The following is a 21,793-nucleotide window of genomic DNA, read 5'->3' as shown; positions in this document are numbered from 1 at the left end:
CTCACACTTTCTAGAGAGAAATCTAGATGGGCCAAAGAAGAGAAAAATGATCTTGTGCACAGTTACAATAACCTCTGCAAAAATGCAACATGATCATTGGTTGAATCCTGAACGTTTCAGTACTGCAAATCTGGACTACAGAACAAATAAGAGTAGCTGGAACCAAGCCTTTAGAGGAGGACTAATCCAAAACAGACTGAGGAGAGCCCAGTTAAGCCCACCCTCCTCCAAGAAGCTTGCAGGTGTGCAGCACATGGCACTTCCAGAACCAAAAGAGGAGTTGCTCTTTTTGGGAAGGTTATCAAAAGACTCCACTCACACTCCTTCCTTGTGCTCTCTCTTCATATGGGAGCTAGGAAGGAGGGCAGGGGTTGCGTAGCAGGTCTCCAGACAGGTTCTGTGATCTGCAAATACTCCAGCATCAATAGGCTTTCAACACAAGAGCTGCCCAGGGCTCCTCTGGGCGCTCATTGAGTTCATGCTACATGATGTATACTGGCCCTGTTGGAATTCATGGTTTCCACATACTCCCAGTGTTTTCCAGAAAAGGCACAGGTCTGGCAGGTACTGCAGCAACCCACAGCCTTGCTAATTCTGAAGATGCCACAGGGCAAGGAAAAGGTATTCTTTGCACTGAGGCCCTTCTTGAGGAAGTTTAACACTGTAGCAAATACTGAGGGCAATTTGGCTCTTAAAGACGTGCAAAACCTCTTCATCTACAAAGGCTATCCAAATAGCAAGTTTGCTCTTAGCTCCTCAATAAACAACAGCCATTCATTCAGCCAGAAGATTATTCATTTGATCTCTTTCTCTGGAGTAATTCCAAGCATGCCATTTCCCTTTCCTTTTACAAACCACTCTCATTTAGCTGTAATAAATTGGTGATCCCCACAGTTATCTATAGTTTCCTGCATGTGGTAGAAAAAACCCCCACACCACAGAGTCCTTGAGTCCAGAGAAGAAATAAAACAGAACAATCACGTACTAAAAGGTCCCTTTACAGATTTGTCTGGTCTTCGCAGTTTGGGCCTCCCCAGTAAGGGAGAGCCCCGAGCAGCTGTTGCCTGGCAGGACTGGGCACAGGGCTGGCAGCTCACAGCGCTTCCCTGCTCGCCTGAGCATCTCCTGCTCTGCTCACAGCTGCTGCTGGGGGACCTTGGCTGGAATGTGAGGTCAAAGCCGCACACGCAGAGCAGCACCTGGGCCAGACAGGGCTCCCAGGGAGGTGATCCCTTGGTACAGCACGACGCAGGGATGCCAACAGGGACTGTGGGCTCGGGTAAATGGCTCTGGCACAACATTGTGCAGGCGCTGCTCCTGGGCTCACAGTTGGAAGCTCAGGATTAGCTTGCTTTTGAAATGTGCCACTGCACATGCTGATAGGAAACAGCCTGGCATCAACAGCTCCACTGGATTGAAAATATCTGACTTTTTCTGGTCTGGGAGCCTAAATGACTCTGGGCTCAGTCAGCATATATCAGATGATCATTTGGACAAATTTCCCAACACAGGCACTCCCCCCACAAACCATGATTTTTTGTGTCACAAATTCTGTTTCTCAAAAGAAACAAACCAACCCCCTCACAGAAAAACACCCCCCATTTGAAACCCAAAGTTGGGTTTATCTTTCCTTGGCTAAAAACAATCACATTTCTGAATTTAAACATTTGGGAATGACACTAACCTAAGCCAAGTTGCATTAAACCAAATTATTACTACTGGAAGCAAATCAAGTACCAATTTATTCTCAAAGAAGTTTGGTTTGCTTTTGTCCGTCAAGAGTCAGCTCTTGGATGCTGGTTTTAGTTCTCTTTTTCCTGCTCCCTGGAAGTGCAGTGAAAAGCCAAACCAGAAACCTGCAGCCACATCTTTTTGTGTTCAAGCCAAGCAAGATCAGTCCAGCCACTCTTCAAAATAGTTGAGAAAAAAACAGGTACCCTTTTGAACATGCTAGAATTAATGTTTTCAGGTCTATTTGGATACCTGCTAGGTCATCTCTGGATGGTCATCTCTTTAGATTGGAGCAATTAGATTAGATAATCTCCGATTATCTCAAATGAACCTAATTTTTGCAGCCTATTAATGCCTTTGGAGGTAAGAATAGAAGTCCATTTGAATCCAACAGCAAATTTTATTTGGACAGTGCTGGAATTTCACTGAGGCTTTTAAGAACAGCAGGAGAATAACAAAAAATCCTTGCGACATCCTGAGGACATGGTGTGTCAATTCAGGGGGGTGACACTGCCAATCTTAGTCACGTGAAAGTACAGGTGTCTGTCACCACCTGTCTGTCAGAAAAACAGGCAAAACTCACTACATTTCAATTTTCATCCACCATATGTGCTTCCCATACTTGGAGCTTAACTCTCACTTGAGCTTCTGATCATACTTAGATTAATATAACTTTGAGATTGTCTTTCAGCCATTAGCCTTCAACCTTAAGACTCTTCCTCCAGCTATTGATTTTAATTTTCTTCAGATCCTGGGCCTAATGGATTCTAGAAAGAAAGGCCTTTAAAAATTTTAGAAGTACCCTGTAGTTTTCTAGAGAACGTAACGTCAACCAAAATACAGATTTACAACACTGCAATAAGAATGGGAGAAACTAGAGAAAAATCTTTTAAGAAATGGTTGGCATCTCGTGAAGCTGAGGATTTCCATGCATCTTGCCAACTACGCCTCTGTGAGGCCCATAAATATTATGTTTCTAGCCAGGAAGGAGAGTGAGAAGTTCTTTAGACCAATTCTGTCTTTCACAATCAGAAGTACAGAATCAAAATAGACCTGACTAGACTGGTACTAAATCCAGTACTAGACAAATCAAAACAAGCATCTAGAACAAAAGATTTCATTCTAAGAACCAACTAAATCACAAATGTACTTGTGAGAAATATCTGTTTTGTCATTACTGGAAAGTATTATGGGCAACATTCCAGACAAAATGCAATAAATTTATATTAATTTATGGCTTTATTGTGTATCTTAAAAGCAAGTATATAACCATTAGCCCATTGATGTGAAATTTATTGCTCTTCTCTTGGACCGTGTTATGCTTTGTAATTCAGCTTTTGGAAACAAACAGCCCAGCTGTTTTGAATGCAAATTTACAAATACTTGCAGCATTTAATCCTGGTGATGCACACAGGATAAACTCCACTCTGCAAAAACACACTAAAATTCTTGAATTCACATCTGTATTGTACTTCAGAGGCAAGAGGACACAACAGCTGTACTGCTTTTGGCTGGCAGAGTCTTTTCTGATCACCAGGAGCCTAAAAGGAGAGTTTTAACTACCTTATTACAGCATGCAGAGGACTGATAGCCATTATTTAATATATGTCTGGTGCATTTAATCAGGTCACCCTGGTTCCCTCAGCAGGCCATGGAATGCACTTACTGCAAATTACAGGCCAGGTTTCTGCCACAAAGTACTGACGGTGAGGGACTTGTTCCAAGCCGTGAGCAAGCAGGCCCAGCCCAGACAGCCCAGTGAAGCACCTGGAGGCACAGCCCGCCCAGGGCAGCCCAGTCAGCGGGAGCAGAGTCCCTCCTGCAGCAGCGTGCCTTCCCCTCACCTCGAACTGAGGCCGAGCACATCGTGGGGCACACACACACACACACACACACGAGTGTGCCTTCCCCTCACCTCGAACTGAGGCTGAGCACATCACAGGACACACACACACACACACGAGTGTGCCTTCCCCTCACCTCTCACCGAGGCTGAGCACATCACGGGACACACACACACACGAGTGTGCCTTCCCCTCACCTCTCACTGAGGCTGAGCACATCATGGGGCACACACACACACACACACACACACACGAGTGTGCCTTCCCCTCACCTCTCACTGAGGCTGAGCACATCATGGGACACTCACACACACACACACACACACGAGTGTGCCCTCCCCTCACCTCTCACCGAGGCTGAGCACATCATGGGACACACACACACACACACACACACACGAGTGTGCCTTCCCCTCACCTCTCACCGAGGCTGAGCACATCATGGGACACTCACACACACACACACACACACACACACGAGTGTGCCTTCCCCTCACCTCTCACTGAGGCTGAGCACATCATGGGGCGCACACACACACACACACGAGTGTGCCTTCCCCTCACCTCTCACTGAGGCTGAGCACATCATGGGGCACACACACACACACACACACACACACGAGTGTGCCCTCCCCTCACCTCTCACCGAGGCTGAGCACATCATGGGACACACACACACAAACACACACACATGAGTGTGCCCTCCCCTCACCTCGAACTGAGGCTGAGCACATCATGGGGCACACACACACACACACACACACACGAGTGTGCCCTCCCCTCACCTCTCACCGAGGCTGAGCACATCACAGGACACACACACACCCAGCGATGTTTGCAGTCTGCCTAGTCCGTCCACTGCAAACCGAACACATAAGGCAACAGCTCTACCCACTGGACCCGGGAAAGGGATAGGAAGTGAGTGCTCTTTTTTCCTAGAAGTAATTAATTCCTTAGTTATTTTGTATGGAATACAAAAAGGAGCAATGAAGCATGCAAGAGAAGTACTTTCTGAGAATGTTAAAAAGCATTTGATCTGCACAGGCATGCAGAGCTCCTTCAGAATGAAGTTGCTTATTCATATAAATACATATTAAAATGCATTCAGCTACTGGTCATAAAACAAACCATACGTGGAAAGTAAAAATGTCCGATTTATCTTTTCCCCCTCTCAAGAATACCTAACATCACCATCCCTGCCCAGCCCTCATCTCTTTTAAACTCAGCAAGAACAGAGAGGACTGATATTCTTGTCACATGAGGAAATGCAGAGCATCACAAGCTACTGAATAAATTTCAAAGAAGATGCGGGAACACCCACCCATGAACTCCCTTTGATTTAGAAGGGAGAACTGTCAGCTTGTGCTCTTTCACTGACAGCATCAGCATCAAGATAAACTTAAAATCAACTTCTCAATTGCTAAAGGCTCACTAAGTTCACTCTTCACTAGGAAATTAATCTTTTTGTGATTCAAAACTGTGAGCCTAGAACCAGCTTTCCCTGTGGCACACCAATTTGGTGCTACTGCTAATATACTAAGAAATCCATGTTGTGAAGCAATGAGGCTAGTACTCTGGGATTCAGACATAAAATTTACCTCAGTATTCCCTCAGGCTTCTGCACTGAAGCCTGGTTCAAATGCACTTTGAACCATGGCCCTAAAGACACGTGGTAAAACTACAGCCCCAGAAGAACATGAGCAAGCGAGAGGCACTGAGCAGTAGCAACAGTAATACCTTAGAGGCAGATAAAATATGCACCATAGTTCAAACAGAAGTGTTAATGCTCTGACGCTGCTTCAGCTGTTTGGACTTCGGTGGCTGAATGCCACTTCAGGTGCCTTCATAGGACTGTGGCTTCCTGGACCCCAGTTTTTCCTTCATGGAGGAGGAAAAGAATGAGGAGAGAGGAAACAAGAAAAAAACCCAACCAAACGAAAAAAGAGAACTTCCCTGCCTTAGAAAAGTTTTGGTAATAAATTTAAAGGAACTGTAGTGATAAGACACAATGATAAGGGAAAGATAACTGATGAATCTAGCAGCAAATGGATCCCTTCATGGGAGCTGGTCTTCCTGAAGTAGGCCCAAGAATCCCAGCGGTTCTGCCCCAGCAAGCTCTTGCTGTCACTGACAACATAACCAGAAAATACAGGGCAGGGACTGGCACAGAGAGGGACCTCTCCTCAGCTTCTCTGGTAATTCCATGAGTAAACTTTGCATTAACTCCTCTACCCAATACTCATCAAATCATAGCAAAATGGGAAGAAATAAATAGCATATACAAAACTCTCATGTTTTTCAATTAAGAGTCATGCACGTGAATTCCTAGGCTGCTCTTTCAATATACAGCCATAGTAATTAATTTGCAGTTAGGGAGATGATGGAGAAAAGTTGTTCTCATTTAAAATGCCGGGCACTAACTTCAAATCAGACCTCAGTGGCTTTTGCCAGCGTATTAAATAATGACAGCAAATGTCTATTAAAGGAGATACAATAATTCCTTTGTGAACACTTCTATCACACATGACAGTGTCTGCTGGGGAAATGTACAATGGAAGCTTACGTAACAAACTCTGCTACCCTAGAGCTCAGCACAGGGAATATATAAAACACATGTTTTAAAAAGCTTTGTTTAGTAACCACTTTCTTCAAAACAGAAGATTATAAAGAAAACAGGAAACATCAACCACACTGTCCCATAAAATACCCTTTGTCCTCTATCCTTCAGTATTCTGTGGCACCACGCAGGCCGAAAAGCTTTGGCCACTGTGTGACCCAACATAGCAGCCATCCTGCCACCCTCCTCAGCTCTATTTCAGCGTATCTTATTTAGTACTTCAAGTCCCATGACCCATATCCAATAAGGAGGTTCTGTCTAACTCACTGAGCAGATAAAAGGATGCTTTTCAAGCAAAGGTTATGCAAGGGATCCATACTGCAATGCAAGCCCCAGAACAGTAAACAAATGTCAAGATATAAATAAAACATGGTTTTGCTCTTCAACCAATAACACATACCAGTCACCTGCTTGTAACAGAACCATGTCTGGTACAGCTGCAAACACAGACTTTTGTTAAAGATTTATCAATTCATCTTTATTAAAAATAAAAAAACCCAAACTAACTACTTTTCCAGTCTAGTCATAAAACATTTTTAGGAGACAGGAAACTCAGAAAAACAAGTTAAAAACAGACCAATGAGAGCAAAGAAGCTACACCTGTATTAGCTTCTGGATTAAAATCATGAAGACCTGGCAAAACAGCTCCGAAAATTTTCAGAAATATTTTGTGTATCACCATTGCACCAACCCAACCATTGTCTGCCAAACAATATATCAAACTCAGCTGAAGACTCCCCAGCACCTTCAATAGAATTTAAATAAACTACTGAATACATACTTCCTGACTGAACCACAAAGCCCAAGACCACATAGGAAACAGATGCTAAAATCTGGATTAGTATTCAAGTTTCTGGCTTTTGGTTTAGCATTCTGTTGGTAAAAATCCTGCCACTTTCCAATAGAAAGAAAAGCTTCTAGTATTGTAAGTGTAGTTTGTTGAGGTTTTCTTAGATACGTATGAAAATATTCCAAAAATAAAATAAATTGGTTTTGAAATCTTATTTGAATCAAAAACATAAAAATCAAAATCAATACAAATTTTCCAATAAAGCAAGAACATCTGCAAGGTATTAAGATGATACTGGCATCAGGTGAGAGATTTACTGCACTTGTCACTGTAAAAAAAAGCATTAGAAATGAGACAATCTGCTGCAAAGACCAATATGTGATTTAAAGGGTCAATATCTTGTGAGTCTTCATTTCTCATCTTCATAGCTCCAAAACACTAGTCCTTAGTAAAACATTCTCTTGTACAATTCTTCTCACTCTCAACATACTCTTTTAAAACACAAGGTTGACAATTAACAGGCTATGAACTGTAGAGCTCACAGCCCTTGAAAAGTGGAGCAAGCTTTCACATGGTCCCAAGCATCTGCTCTCAGTGGGAGCTGACAAAGGAGTCCACTGCAAACTCCACTGTGGGCCAAGATGGGAAAGACTCCAGAAGGACAATCAGAATCCTATGACTTTTAAGGTCCTAAAAATGAACAGAAATGAACACAAGAATGTTGGCCCATACTTTAGTTATTCACGTGCTACTTAGAGACACATTAGGTGATTTAGAAGGTGGTTTTTAAAGTGATATAACCTCTGCTCCAAAGTACTTAATCTAATTTGAGGCATTGTTTGCAGTCATAAGATCACTCAGTTTTGAACAAGCGCAGATAAAATACCTTAGCATCACAGGTTGCTTTAAGGGACCTACCACACTGATGCTGAACAGAGAACCTTTTGGGAGAAACTGCAGGACAGACAGCATGAGAAACAGGAAATGCTTCAGGATAGGAAAATTCCTGCCTTGAAACAAAGATGAACAAGGTTTTGACAAGATATCCCATTACCAAGTAATTTCAAGAGTCGGTAATATTGGAAATGCTCTTCTACCGAGCACGAAACAGAGAGGTGTCCAAAACAAGTGCGATGAGCTTCAGAGAATAATGCCATTCAAAAGCAGCATCAGACAGAATCTCCAAAGGCTAAAAATACAGGCAGGCCTAACCACAGTTTACTCTCAACCAAGAGCAGAATCCTTCAGGAATGTGATGGGACCAAGGCAATCAATGAGACTGGATGGGTTCAGGCAGTCCCACACCTTACATACACTTCACCCCTGCCCTGCCCACTGCTGCAGCTGCAGGGCAGAACTCTCTTCTCCTGCTTCTTAACAAGAAATGTGCCCCAAGGCAAAAAGTCCCAAGGAACAGTTGTACTCTAGTGTGCTATGTAACTGTCACATTTCACTCACAAGGAGTCAACCATTCATTTTCCATTAAATTAATATGTCTTCCTTTGTTCTGGTAAAAAATATGTGGTGAGGCATGAAAACTAGACACACACACACATTTTCCCCATCTCTGCTTTCAGAGGCCATGGCTAAGTGAAAAGAAAAGATTGCTTTATCTTGTCCAGGCCAACAGTTTTCCTCTCTGGATTGGCACTCAGAATTACCACAGTTTGTGCTGGGCTTTGGGACTAGTTGCCAGGCTACCCAGTTTAAAGCTAACTCGGGTACAGGTGTACAAACTGCACTCTGCAATGCAGCACTAAATTAACTATTTAACTTAAACCCAAATCCACTTTTCCTACTTACTGAAAAACAGCAAATGACGAACTATGGATCTGGCATTCTCTCACATGCAGTAAGATTTGCTGCAAGTATCTAAAAATACACTTCCTGGCTGGCAGCCTGAGGAACCAATCAATGAAAGTTCAAGAGGTGCATTTCACAGTCCAGATGTTCTCAAACTCTGCTCCATCGAGAACTTACAGAGACAGCTGGTCACACTATGCTGACTTTTGTCCCCTTTGCTCTACCAGTTTGTGTCCAGAAGATGAAATGCGCATTTGAAATTCCTGAAATATTTCTCCTTAAACATCTCCTTTTGCTACATTTAGCATAAAAATATCACAGCAAATCAATGGGATGAGAGGCTATCCCAGAGACAACTTGGTGGAAAGTACAAATCAAACTCAAAGCTCTGCAGCAGAGTTTAATGAGAGCCCAGAAAGCAGAAAAATTACAGGATCCACATGTACATACACACATTATAGATAATAACAAGAAGTCCACATGCTTTACCTAACCCCACCTACTCACTTTGTCAGCAGATACAGTGTTGAAATTTGTGAAAACCGGGGAAGGGAAAGAGAGCTTACCTGCTTATTGAAGGAAAAAAGTTATAGGATTTTCTAGGCAAATAAATTGTAAGAGTGAACAGTGTTACTAGATCTTAATTTCATTAAAAACCCATGCCTGAATGATTTCCTCCAACAGTTTAGCTGTATAATATATAACTTATAAGTTGTATAATATATAACTTATAACAATAAATTATTATAAAAATGCAAAACTATATCTCAGAGAAAAGATGAAAACTAATTTAAACACACTTATGCATGCACCAAAACAAACACGGAACCATAAAAACTGACAAAAAATCTAAGCCTGAGAACACTGCCATACTCCTCACATAGGAGATACACAAACTCTAGCTATGGACATACAAATATTGTCATCCATCCTTTCACCTGGATATTAAATTAGCAACTTGAACATCTTTGACCCCACACACCGTGGCAGGGAAGAAGGGAAGCAGCTCGGACCGGCATGTAGGTCCAGTAGCTCCTGCTGCTACATACGGATCTGTCCTTGCTCGAATTACAAAAATGCTTATAGTTAAGTCCTTAGAGAGAAAAGTGAAGAGAATGTTTAGCTTGATACAAGGAAAATCATTAGAAATTACATACCATGCAGCTTCATTGCCCTTAGCAGAGAATTGAAAAACAGGTCATGTATGGCACCTTTTAGACATCATTTTTTATTTTGATCTTGGCTTGCAAGTCCTTTGTTTCTCCTTTCCTTGCAAAGGCACACGAATCTGTGAGCACATCCAGAGCAGCCTCTGAGGCTCTTTTGCTGCATTTTCCAGGGAGCAGCCCTAACTTTGCCAAGTCAGAAGAATCACCAATCCATCATTTTTGCTACATGTTAGAGCAGAGGACTAAAGCAAAATCCTAATATTCAGTGCTCTTCCATGAAAAAAGTGCTCTGCAACTTAAGTCTGCTCCATCTTTCCTTTCTTGAACAGAAGTTTTGCCCTTGGTCTTACGTCTCTGCCTCAGTCACAGGGCTGCTTGATGACAGCAGAACATTACATTCTGGGCTTTTTTCAATCCTAAATAACCCAGACAAACTCCCTGCTTTTATTAAAACAATTGTATGCACTACAATTTTTCCTTGAACACCAAAAATTCCAACTCTTGCCCACTACATCACTTAATTTTCAAGCAACCATTTTTGACGTAAGCAACAGCACTCGATCCAGGTACTCAATTTCTGGTGTGAACAAGAATTTGTTTTCACCTGGAGGTTCATGTCTCTGCAGCACAGGTCAGCAGCTTCATGCACTACACAAACCTTTCAGCCAATATTCTGCTAGCGGATTCCTCTACAGACAGGCTTCTAAATCAGCCCAACTCAAAACTATTGCTGTGGCTAAATATGGGGCTCAGGTGAGATGGGGAGAAGTGATTTCGTTAGTTCACCATCAGTCTTGTTGTCTGAGGGGTTATTGAGATCATGGATGCTGCTGCCTTGGTCTCTATTTTTCACATGTCTTTTGGCAGATATATAGAGCAAGACAGATTCCTTTATGTATGATAAATGCTACAATCACTGCCATCTCCTTAGGGAAGGCAGAGTGCTGATCACAGCTCAAATGGGCATTCAGCTCATATGGAAAATACAACTTCTCTACTGCAAGGCAGGCTCATCTTCTGCAGGCTAAACAGTCACAGATAGAGAACATGTGTTTTGATTAGCTGACTGCTGCACTTGATACAAAACCCCATTGCTTTGGGTAGGTTTGATCACTTTTGTTGTCCTTTAAGGCAGTAATTTTATCACCTTGCTCCTTTTCTTTTAAACTCCATCTTGGGAAAAAGAAAGATAAAACCCAGACAAAAAAGATCTGTTCATCATCACCTGCTCCCCAGCCTGTGCAAAACAAAGTACGGTAGCACTTGGGCATTCTACTAAGCTGACAGTCACCTCCTAGCATAAGCTTACATAAATGAATGCCCTAGGAACCCGCAAACTTACCTGAGCTCATATTCTGACATACTTACAAAAATTATCAGCTATTGACACTGCAGTCAATAATTTCATATTCCACTTTGGGATCTTTAAGGATTAAAAAGCTTAAGTAAATATTCATAAGGCAGAAATACTTTCTCTCCTCTAGATAAACAAAATAAGGTGTGATGTGTGACACAAAGACATGGCATTTCTCTCATAAATCCTATTTGCCTGTCTTAATCATACTCTTGTTCTCCTTCACTATTTATTTTCTTCTCTTTTTGTCCACCAGCAGTTTGGAAAGCTTCCAAACTGTTTTATTCTTCAGGACATTTTCTGTTTGGTTTGGTTGTTAATACGGTCTATGTTTAAACAGTCTATATGGTCCCAAGCATTGCTGCAAACACCCATACAAAATTAAATTCAGTAAACAAAAAAAATCTCTTCAACAGCTTCAGAACTACAGGTATGATACATTCAGTGAGACACGCACAGGAGAATAGGCAGCCCACCATCCTAGAAGCTTTTACTGAACTCCGTTCTATTTAGTTCTTACCTCAGCTGGATAACAGATGATTTAAAATACAAATATTCTATGTCATGTACTTCAAATCTAGGCTCTGAATGCAAACAGTGCCATTATCTGCTTAACAAAGACCAATTATTTACTGAATAATCAAGCTACTGTGCAAGCTCTGAATGCCTGTAATATTTGATAATATGGTGTTAATATGATATTATTTGATAATATGGCATTTTCGGACCTAGACAGTCCTGCCTATAGTATATAATTAAAGGTTGCAGATACATTTTGCTCCTCTTCTGCCAAATGTTGTTCATGCAGCATGTTTTATATACTCAGTAGAACTAAGAGAAAAACAGCCTTTTTCCAACCGAAGTGCTTTGCTAAACCATTTAAACACAACCAGTAAAAGCCCCAAGATCAGATGTCCATCTAGGGAAAGAAAGTACCACCGCTATCAATTTTTCTTCCAATGCCAAATCCTTCATTTTATAATTTAATATTTTGAACACCGGCCTTCCCTTTTTTCTGCCTTCATTCTAGGAAAGAACACTTAGCATTGCCTTCTGATAGCATTATAACCAAGATAAGTATTTCATTTCATTAAACATTACCAGGAGAGAAAGCTCTTGCCTCACACAGCCACCAATGAAAAAGGAGTATGTTTAAAAGTGATTTTTAAAGCTTGTGAGATACACGGGCACAAGGGCATAAAGTCCTCCCTCTCTTGACAAAATGAACTGTGCAAACCTGTCAATTTGTCCCATGTACCTTAATCCTAATTTGGAGACATGAAGCAGAAGAAAGCTCGCTGACTTCACGCGCTCACTCAGTCCATGAAATTGCTCCATCAAGGCAGCCCGTGAAAGCACCAGCTAACAGAATGTTCTCAGATGAGGCTGTAGAACCCTCCTGACCAGAGATACACTTCCCTCATTTAACCCAGCAACCATCAACCAGATCCCAGCAGCTGCCAGTCACCTGGGCACTCCGAGACCTGGCCACATTTCCAAGGCTTCAAACAACCAACTAGCCTTTGTCTGCCAGTTCACTGTACCCACTGCTTTCAGATCTGGGCCTTGGCAAGCTACCAGCCACTTGGGCTGCAATCCCTTCCCCTCAAGAGCAGGAAATCATCTTATACTGAAAGAAGTTCTTCAAAAGCAACAGGTCTGTCTACACTTCAGAATGAGGTGGTGCAGTCAGATCGGGTAAAATATCCAACTGCTAATGGAAAAAATACTAAGTTTCTTTCCATTACTCCCAAATTTCAGAAGAGCACAAGGGAGCTGCTGATGAGCATTTTTAATCAAAAGAGAATGTAATTAAAAAAGAAACCGAACGTCACCCTTACAACTGGACAGTCTGTAGCTCGAGATTCAAAGGGCTGTAGCAGCCCCTGAGCTCCTGTTCCTTGGGCTCTTGAGGGAGTCCTTTGCCTGGCACTCCAGGCCTTCCCAGCATTTCAAAGAATATCTTCATTTACACATCAAAACTCCTGCCTCCTGGCATGATATGAAGCCTGGGTATCAGCCTAAAAGCAGAACTTCAAGATGACTGTTATAGTCTCTTCCTTAGCCAGAACAATGGTTTTTTACCTGCACAAGTTACTTCTTTTTCTACAGCAGAATAATAGATGCAGAAGGATGTCCAATATCATTAAACTAAAAATTTTTAGAATCTTTAACTAAACATAATTTTTTCAAATGTCATTCTCAGAAGCCACTATGGTCACTATTCTAAAAGCAGAGAGAAACTGCCTTACCAGTTACTTCTATCTCATGAGAAGCAAACTACTAAAGGAACTCTTCCTCGCTTTCGCATTATAAAGAACAGCAGGGAGACAAGTTTGACAAAGATGTCCACAAATCTCACGCAATATGTCACATTTAGATTCATCAGATTTATCCTACAACAAACTCCAAAACAGAATATTTTTCAGAAAACTCCAATACAAATCATATGACACCATGCATTAAAAAACCCAAAATACTACTCAGGAAATACTCTCCGATGTTCTGAGCTAAAGAACTGGGGTTTAAAAAAAAAGCTTTGAATTTTTCTGTGCCACTCTTCTTTTTTCTTCTTCTTTTGAACTGGAAAAAAATTCCACAGAGCACAAGTCATTCAACAAAGCAGTGCAAGGTGCAGTTCAGCAGGGATTTAGCAGAGCCTGGCACTCAGTGTCAGCCAGCAGAGCCTGGCTGCCCTCAGTGCTGCTACAACAAGTGTTTGGCTGTAGATCACCAACAGGCCACAGCTCTCATGAGACTCTAATAGAAGCCATGAACTACCTCCTCCTCCCCAAATCTACTCAGAATTCCCACTGTCAGTCTAGTTTCACTGCTGTGTACTGAGGGTTGAATTCCCGTTTTTAAATACTTGGAAGACATACTAATGCAGAGAATATCTGTTCAAAACCAGTTTCTTCAGAGTAAATCTCAAACTCAAGGGGTTTTTTTTGAAACCTTAAAATTAATGTTTCTCATTGCATGTTGCAGTATAGAACAAAAGTTTGTTAGAAAGCTACCTATAGTCCTTTATTTAGGCTCTTGCAGGAAAAAAGGCAAAAAATCTCAATACCTACAATATCTAAAAACTTGACTGCACTTCTGTTCCAAACAAAATGAAAACTTTAAAGAATGAAGTGAACTCTAGCCACTCTCCTCCACAAAGACAAAACTCTTCTTTCCAATCAACAAGCACTTTCATATCACATATTACAGCGGAATCACTGCGGCAGTACTATACAATAAATATGCATATAACAATCAAAAGTGGGGATCCCTGATCTGAACAGCAAGGAAGATTGTTTCAGATAAATTACTCTCTTCTGACTCATTTTCTGCTTGTATAGCTACCCGTTCCAATGTAAAAAAATACAGACTTTTCCATGTGGCTCCATGAAAAACAAGCCCTTGACTTACACAATAAAAAAAGTACAAAAGTTAACCCTCCTAAACATAAAATAAATTGAATTTAAAAACTACTTTGGCAGGTACTCATGTCTACAGATAAGGTGTCAGAATATTACAGTGTAAATATCACCTTTTTTTCAGTGGTACTCCTCTAGATAACTAGAGGAAAGCTAAGTTATTATTATCTCAGTGTTTGCAATGTGAAATGTGATAAAAATGTACACGTGCACATGGTGACAAAGACAGTAAGACTTCTCTTTGCCAGTGTTGACCCTTGATCTGCAGGTAAACAAGAAATACCCGGGTATACCCAAAATGCACAGGATCTGAATTAACATCTGCTGTGCATTTCAAGAGACTATGTGACAAGCTTGTGCTAGGATGCAAAAATGTCAGTGGAATTTTTTATTACATACATAGCGTATTATCGCTATAACTAAGGGGTTCCTAAGCACTTATCACCATTCACTATATTCTCATTAAAATGTATTTAGACTGCAAATCCTCTGGGACAGGACTTGTCTTTTATCCATACTTGAAGAGCCCACTGTTCACAATGAGGATCCCAGCCTTATTTGCTTTAAATACTAGCATAGCACAAGTTGGGTTTTTTTAAATGTATAAGATTGAAAATATTCAGAAAGAGCCCTTTGTGTTCATTCTGCGCTTAATTCACATTTACAGCTCAGTATAAACACTTCAGCTGTCATTCTAGTAACAGTTTTACCTACCTAAGAAATTCAAAATGGGGCCAAATTTACCTGCATAATGATTTCACAGTAAGTGGCAACCAGATGGACAGCGCACTGCCATATGCTCCCCCCTGCTCAGAGGTGGAAAAGTGAGCAAATGTGAACCACAAAAAAAAGAACAGAGAGTAGGGAGAAAAAATATCTCTGCAGTGTGCCCATTAATTCACATACACACCCTTTCCTACCGGGAGCATGCACCAGCTTTCCCTGCTCCTTGTAGCTGAGGATGTAAATCCAGAAGAGCTGCTGTCTCCGGCACAATCGCTGCTGGGAGGGCGCTTCCCTGTGCTCCAGCCAGCAGTGGGGCACGCCTGAGAGGAGCCAGTGCACGAGCACAGGGAAGAGAAGCAGCACCAGCATGGCCCTGAGACAGGGAAGGGAACAAGGACTTCCCTCCACGGGGCAGCCTCTGCAAGCCACACTCTTTTCAATGAAGCACCAAGAGTCCAGAGGCTCACAGGTTGTGCCCACTCTGCAGCCTCCTCTCAAATTTTTATTTTTTTTTTTTAGCCCAGAGATAACAGGTGTCAAAAACTTTTAAGTAAACCCTCATGCTGCCCGTGTCTCGTACGGCTCTTTAGTTGGAGGAGACAATCTGGCCACGCTATAATGCCTCCAAGGAGTACCTGCCCTTTTGAGCTAGTCCTAAAAATAACACCTTTCCAAGTTAAACATATCTATTTAATTACACTACTGCCCCTGCTCTGAAAGTCCTTCTTCTTAAGACTAAACAGAGAAGAGGGAAAAAAAAAAAGAAAGAGAGCATTCCGATTCCTGGAGGTGGCAGCTGGTAACAGAAGAAAACCAACAGATATGTGCAAGAAAAATCTTTCAGACTGGCTTTTGTTTTAATACACTTGTACAATTAACATGTGAACTTTGATCCGTATCTCACATTCCCGTTAAAAAGTTGCTTTCAAAGTTGTCTACTTTATAATTTCAGAAAAAAATGCAATTATTTACTATATGTGGGTTGTAAAATGCAGGCAGCTATTATATACAGAGAAAAATTATGCACTGCTTGCTGAGACACACCACATGCCTCATGTTTACATCCTGTATGTTTGCTAACTTTAATTATTACAGACTGGAGTTCTTTAGTTCACGTAAAGTGGAGCTTTCCTTACATTTGTACCATCAGCCAAATTGACTGGTAGTCCAAATGGCTGCTTTTCTGTAAGAAACTAACTGATAAACTTGAACAAATAAATTGAAGGAAAAAATATAGAATAATTCAACAGTAAAAGTCTCACTAACGTCAATAAAACTTGTATTTTGCTATTTTTATACATGAATTTTCATTTTCTATTAGTGGAAATAACTGGTAGGCACACTTAAATATCAGACACATAACAGTTTCCACTACAAAGACTTTCACAACTTTTTTGAGAAGCTCTGACACTTGCCTCATCTGCAGGGAACCTTTGAAGTTCCCTGGAACAGCAGAGATGCTCTTTGTCTCGTGGCAATCCATTCAAGTTAAACTGAACTGTTTTCCTATGCCTGGTTGCTTTTTTAAATCAAGTATTTGGTGGCTTCTCAAAAGCCAATCCAAAGGAACAAAAATCCCTGCACACAAGGGCTGGGCGCTTGGTACCTCAGACAGAACAGAAGCAAGTGTGCTGTGAGCACTGGCAGGCTGCTGAGGCCAAAAAGCAGGGGCAGGACACAGAGCAGAAAGGAGGATGAAACAGAGCCAACTGCACCTGCTGCTCCCCCACACAAAGCACAGAACCCAAAGGTCCTTCCCCCATTTATCCAGTGACAACCTTACCAAGAAAGGCAATTACCTGAATTAGAAATCACTACTGAAGGCTCAAATCCCATTTGGGGATTTTTTTTTGAAGTCAACAAGGGAAGTTTATACCTCCATGTAGTGTAATTTTACAAAAAAAAACAACAACAAAAAAACCCAAAAAACAAACCCAAACCAACCAAACAAAAGGGGCTAAGCTTCCCAGTTCCAAGAGGTACTATGTTAGAAACTAATTTGCAAGAGAGTTACTTGGGCTGAAAGGGAAGTTCTTGAAAATTCGGAAGCACCACGTTTAAAAGAGTCTACTACTTTAGCTCCATTTGCATTAATCCTCCTCTGAACTATTAAAACCACATACTCCTCCTGCAAATCACTGCCTCATTCAGTGAGCAGGGTGGCTCATAACATGGAACTGTATCTGCACAACCCTAAATCAGGCATTTGCTGACTTACAGGTCTAACTCTGCAACCAATGGATTTGTAAATTTCCAAAGGTAGCTTCATCCGTGTGTAATGCTATGGCACGCACAGTACTTTACAGATGCGAGAAAAGATACAAAAATTGCCCCAAAGAAATTTTAGTCAAAATGCATCAAAGCAACACTGAACGCTAGCCATGATAAAATACAAGTGAGACAAAGGAATAAAGCAAAAAACAAGCCAATGTTACATTTTATAATGCTTAGTTGATGAGCACTATTAAGTATCATTAGAAAACCTCCACTGCTACTCAAATTTACAAGGCCTGACTTCACACTATTCATGCAAACCTAGTGATTTCAATGTGACTACATGGAGGTAACAGGGACTTATAACTAAATTAAGAATTAAACCCTAATACATCAACTTATCACACCAAATCCTAGGCTCAGCAAATGGGTGGGCTGAAATATGACAGAAACTGACGTAACCCTGCTGCTGCCCACAACACACCAGCTAAGAATTTGGAGGAAAAAGTCTCAATTCACCTTGGACAGAAACCTCTAAAGCCAAAGAATGAACAACATCAAAACTCTTCCCCAGAGGAATAAGAAGCCAACTTTTTACTGTTTTTTTTACTCTGCTTCTCTTGAAAACGGCATTTCACCAAGCATACTCATACTCACCTACACTACAAAAATACTCCCAAAAGTTCAGAATTTTTTTCCGAGTCAAAAAATCCAAACCTCCCCATTTTCCAACACCACTGATTCCAGACTTAGCCCTCATATTACTGAGCCTACCAAGAGTGTGGCAAATACCCTTCAGCAACACACAGAATCACTTTAGAACCAGTGAGGAGAGGAAAATGAGGAATCAAACCTCAGTCCTCGTCTCATATACGAACAAACAACGTAGATTCTTCAAATGGCACTTATTGGACACTTCTGATGTTAACACATGTGGCAGAAAGGACTCCAGCTCAGTCTCCTATGTCAGTATTGATTCTGCAGTGCTCACAGAGATAAAGTACTTTTCCTGTTAGATAATCCCAGTGTCCCGGAAGCCGTTTAGCTGAGCGCCACTACAACTGAAGTGACACCCCGTTTGTTGCTCTGATAAAAGATGCAGTTTTATCCTGCATAACACAATTCAATTAATTCTTGTGCTATTGCCAAGTAACACAACTACTTTAAACAAATACTGATGATACAGGTAAATTTTAGTCGTGTCAGGATCTCGCAGGGCAATGCAGTTTCTCCTCCAAATTTGGACCTAACCACGTGTAGTAACACTGAAACCATTTGTTTCATCATGCTGGAGGTTTTGCTGGTTCTGTCCCTCTGTGCTAAAAGTAACCTGTGATGCAATATTACTGCAGCATCAGACTCCGCAGTGTAGAGGCCATCAGAGACAAACAGCAAGCTGCCAGGTAGCCAGGTTTGGGGGAGTCACCACTGAACTCGAGCTGGTGTAACAGCACAACAATACTGGGGGCCAGGAGAGGCAAAGGGTAATGAGCTGCAAGCATCTTGGACAGGGCATCTTCAGAACCGTAATCATGCTTACATCCACCTAACCTTTGGGAACAGGCACAGCGAGAGCGGAGACAGCTACACTGTGTGTTATGTTCTGCATTTATGCTGTCAGTCACGAACTGAAAATACATCAGCTGAGTAGCAGGCTTGCACTGGTACTCACACTGCAAGCATACGTAGCTCACATCTTAATTTTCTTACTGGCCTTTTCATAAACCAGTGCGAGTTCAGATCTTTATCTCACCTACTACTCCAGTTCTGTGGCTGAAATAGCTGATGCGTACTCTTGCTTCACGCCCTTCTTGTCCACTGCTGTCTTTAGTGTAATTACTACCCGCTAACCACATCTAACTTTGTGTGCAACTTCCACCTGTTTTCACCCTTCAGGGCAAAACCAGCATCTTGTCCTAAACAATTCTGCAATATGCAGCATCAGGACACAGCTGAAAAAATTCACTTTTTTCAGAAACATAGAGGAATGAGTAAGATGAGTATGCACATGCATTCATTCGGGAATGGGCTCCTCCCTCACACCGTCCCTTCACTGACTCTAGGCACACTCTTCCCAGCATTTAGGAACCATAACACGTTTGAAGCAGCACACACTTGCTTCTTATTCTGCATCCTCTGTAAATGAGAAGCATTCCTCCCCTTTTCTGCAGAGTATTCTGCCTCACAAGACAGACATTGTTCACAACATCAAGACACACATTTTCCCATACAAGATACTTGGTGCACAATGCTAACTGCAATATCTCGTTGCAAAGCACCTATATGCTACTACTGCACAGTCTAATAATTTATAACCCCCACCTAACGTGACTGTGGTAGCAATAACCCTTTTACAAGTGTCCTGCAGGAACTTGCAGTATCTTCACAGGAGGTACCAAAATTTGATTATCAGTATTGTTTCACCTAATCTACACCTGGTTAGTAATGTTATTACAGCACATTAAAAGTACACAGGTTGCTTAAACCTCTTTGTGCAAATTCTAGTAATAAGTGTCACAAAACTAGCAGGATTCCTAAGAGTCGCATAGCAAGGCAGCAGTTCCTGCCTGTGTGCCTATGACAGGTGCGCTGCGTTCAGACAAATGAGCCCTCCCTGCTGATTGCACTCACAGCTGTAAATACCCCTACACCATGACTCATTTTACTTCTTTTACACATACAATCTTCTGCAGCTGTTACAACTGGTATCAGGTGCATGCTCTAATACAGAGCTTGTAGATCGGTTTGCTCTTAAAACCAAGAGATTCTGAAGACACACTTAGCAGAATCATTTCCTAACTTCAGTATACTAACAAGCTTAGAAACCATGCATGTTCATGTAACTACTATTTTTAAGTAAAGTTATTATGACATGCTGTCCCGTTATAGCTCATCGATACCCACAGTTTAGAGTTCACCTCTACAAATCTAACAAAAAAGGCCTATTAAGTTTATTACATTTTATAGAAGGAAAACTGAAAATTCCCTAGTAAAGAGCACTCTAAATGGATTTCGACTCCAGAAAAGACACTACTATTCGTTTTCTCATTGGGGCAAGGAACGATGCTGCTGCAGGACAGGGGGTTTCCAAAGCGATGCAGTACCTCACATATACAGAGTACTCCTGCGTGAAGACACTGCTGGGGCACCGCCGTTGGGTGGGTTTGCACAGACGACAAAAGCAACTTTCACGCTCGGGCGTTACCGGGGCCGTTCGCATTCAGGATGCGCACGCCAGGAGTTGTCCAGCCGGGCCCGTCCGGGAGCGCGCGGGCCGCGCAGAGGAGCGGCGCCGGGGGAGTGCGATGCGTGAGGCGCCCCTCGGCTTCGAGAGCCCCCTCAGCCCCCTCCCCTGCGGGAGTAACGCCGCTCCGGCCGCGACGCCGCGGCCCCGCACGACAGGCGGACGCGACCCTCACACCGCCGCCGGCCGGGCCGCGGCTCGGCTGACTCCGCGTGAGGGGGCTCGGGCCCCGCCGCGGGCCGGCCCGCGGCACGGCGCCCTCAGGCCCCCGGCCCCACCGCCGGCAAGTTGGCGGGAGGCGGCGCCCGCCACCAAACTTTGTCCGCCGCGGAGGGGCTCCCCCGCCGGCGCGGCCCCCGCCACCGCGGCGAGAGGAACCCGCCGGGCTGCCCTGCCCGACCCCGGGGGCGGCGGGGCGCGCGGCGTGCCCCGGGAGGCGGAGGGACCGGGGGTTCCCGAGCCGCGCGCGGCCGCGATGGGGCACGGCACGGACCCGCCGCCCGCGCCGGAGCGCGGTACGGTCCCGCGGCTAGGGGCACGGCAGAGACCAGCCGCCCGCGCCGGAGCACGGCGCGGACCGGGGCTCCCGGCGCGTACCTCTATCTATCCCCCCGGCTCCCCGCGCGTACCTCTGTCTATCCCCCCGGCTCCCCGCGCGTACCTCTGTCTATCCCCCGCGCTCCCGGCGCGTACCTCTGTCTATCCCCCGCGCTCCCCGCACGTACCTGCCGCCCGCGGCCCCCGGCGGCCGCGCGGGGAGGGACCCGGGGACCGTCCGCGCGCGAGCCCGCGCGCGCCTCCCTCCGTTCCCGCCGGGTCGCCTTGGAAACGCGGGGCCGGCGCGCGGGTCGGTCCGCGGGGAGCGGAGGGGGCGCGCGC

The 21,793-nt window shown here is 43.3% G+C and overlaps 1 protein-coding gene across 6 annotated transcripts in view; it reads right to left on the bottom strand.

The window, feature by feature from the left end:
* TMEM266 (transmembrane protein 266) overlaps positions 1–21,702 on the bottom strand; it is an 89,306-nt gene extending 67,604 nt beyond the window's left edge. For 3 of the 6 annotated variants that reach the window (XM_040076981.1, XM_040076984.1, XM_040076986.1), the window contains exons 1-2: positions 21,640–21,686; positions 5,337–5,453 (exon numbers count right to left, since the gene is read on the bottom strand). The gene's annotated coding sequence lies outside the window, so the exon portion shown is untranslated. Of the gene's footprint in view, positions 1–5,336; positions 5,454–21,575; positions 21,615–21,639 lie in introns of those variants that run through there. The other 3 variants (XM_040076982.2, XM_040076985.2, XM_040076983.1) reach the window with 3 other exon arrangements.
* Positions 21,703–21,793: the final 91 nt, after the last annotated feature.

This window comes from Hirundo rustica, chromosome 13 (assembly GCF_015227805.2).
Source record: "Hirundo rustica isolate bHirRus1 chromosome 13, bHirRus1.pri.v3, whole genome shotgun sequence".
Lineage (NCBI taxonomy): Eukaryota > Metazoa > Chordata > Aves > Passeriformes > Hirundinidae > Hirundo > Hirundo rustica.
Note: the sequence above shows the minus strand (reverse complement) of the source record. Positions and strands in the feature narration are given on the sequence as shown.